The following is a 2,089-nucleotide window of genomic DNA, read 5'->3' as shown; positions in this document are numbered from 1 at the left end:
CATTAGACTGTGTGTAGCACTCCACTATTATGCTACAGGATCGTACCTTGGAGACGTCGGTCAGGATTTCGTTTCCGCCATAAGTAAGCCGCATACTACATCAAGTCACAAAAATTTTGCAAAACTACTTGGCGCAACGATATATTATATTCCCAACAACATTGGAGCAGCAGAATATAGTAAAAAAACGGTAAGTGAATTATTTCAAATTTAACGACTCGTGGTTATTCATTTCATTTGTTGTTTATTTACAACTTTTTAATGCAACTAGATTTCCCGGCGTCTTAGGAGCGATTGATTGCACTCACGTCAAAATTAAGAAGCCATCAAGTGATGTAGAATACTGCTACATTAATCGGAAGGGATACTTTTCCAAGAATGTGCAATTGGTGTGCGATTTCGATTTAAATATCCTGGGGTGCTTCGCAAGGTATGGGGGAAGTACGTACGACGCTTATATTTGGGAAAGCAGTATAATAAAATCCCATATGCTAAATGCATACACTGCAAATGGCTCTACTGGTTGGTTGCTTGGAGATTCTGGGTATCCATTGCAGCCGTGGCTAATGACTCCATTCAGAAATGTTGAGAATGCCAGCCAGCAGCGCTACAATGATAGCCACGGACGTGCACGAAACTGTGTAGAACGCCTTAATGGAGTTCTAGAAAAGGTATTTGCTTGCCTTTCACAAGACCGGGGGCTAATGGTGGATCCCTCATTTGCTGGGTCTATAATTACTGCATGCTGTACATACATAATATTCGAAACAGATTTAATCTTCCCTTCCTGAAGTAGATCCACCTGCTGATCTATCTGACAATCAATCGTCTGGGGACAATGTCGAATTAGTACACGTTTTAAATGAAGGAAGAGCTGTTCGAAATATTATTACAAGAAATCACTTTTGTAATTAGCTAATGTTATAAAAAATTTAAGTAAAGGTGACTTTTTATTGATCAGAAAAAATTTGGTTCCTTTTTAAGATTTAATCGAAATTTGTTCGTTTTTTGTCCGCATGGAATTTTATTTTGAAATTCGATGAGTTAGTTAGGAGTGTTTAAAGATGCATATTCCTAAGAAATTAATTAAAAACGATTTCGTTGGTTTGTTGATTTTTTTTTAATATAGCGCAAAATTTGAAACTTGGATTTATAAGGTTTTTGTTAAAGAATAAACTACAGTGTCACACTAAATTATTAGCATAAAGAGTTTTTCACAATGTTTGCAAAAGTTTTTAATTTAATTTTTTCCACTAGGGTTTTATAACATAAAAATTAAATCTCTAAATTTTGTGAAAAAGTCAGGAAAGTTCTATAAATTAGCAAACAACTTTGTAACTTTTTAATCAGACTTTTTAGAAAATTCTGGGTACGCAGATTTCATCCATACAAAGTTTGTTCGACAGTTTTTTTTATGTATGCAAGAAAAAATTGCCAAAAATCAACGCGTTTTTTTAACAACTTCAAACTTGCATTTCGTAATACTATAATTGAATGGGTTATAAAACTGCATACTTAGAACTTTTATGAAAAATCTCTCTCTCTCAAAGTTTCAAACTTGTAGGCAAATTTATTGAATTTTCTTGAGATTTCCACAAAGTTTCGAGATTTTATTTTTATGTTCTTTGTTGGAGTCTGAACTCTATTTTGCGAAAAATTATCTGTACTAATAGTTTAGTGCGGCACTGTGCACTATAGAGAATATTTTAAAAAGTAAATTTGCAATTTCACAGCTTCAGTGTGCTGAAAATATATAGAAAGATGTAGGAAAAATAAAGAAATATTAATGCGATACAATATTACAAAAAGCTGTTATCGTTAAATTTTACCTGTCATAGCTTCTAAAAGAGCTTTTAATGTATCATGAATGCCCTTTAAGGCATCCATATACTCCTTGTGCTGCCTCTCCAACAAATTCTTCAATTGTTGGTGTTGGGCTTCAATTAGAACACTAGCCTCTTCCACGCGACTTTTGCTGCTGCGCTTTTTGTTTGGCTTATTGGCCACAACTTCACACCCCTGACCCGGCGGTAACTCGAATACTTCCTCCTCATCAAACACGTCGAGGTCAACCATGTCTACCTCCGGC

General features: G+C 34.9%; 1 pseudogene; it reads left to right on the top strand.

Moving 5' to 3' along the window:
- The first annotated feature begins 4 nt into the window (after window positions 1-4).
- LOC108355778 (putative nuclease HARBI1) lies at window positions 5-796 on the top strand (annotated as a pseudogene).
- Window positions 797-2,089: the final 1,293 nt, after the last annotated feature.

Source organism: Rhagoletis zephyria, unplaced genomic scaffold (genome assembly GCF_001687245.7).
Source record: "Rhagoletis zephyria isolate East Lansing unplaced genomic scaffold, Rhagoletis_zephyria_1.1 Rzeph_scaffold_49925, whole genome shotgun sequence".
Taxonomy (NCBI): Eukaryota; Metazoa; Arthropoda; class Insecta; order Diptera; family Tephritidae; genus Rhagoletis; species Rhagoletis zephyria.
Note: the sequence above shows the minus strand (reverse complement) of the source record. Positions and strands in the feature narration are given on the sequence as shown.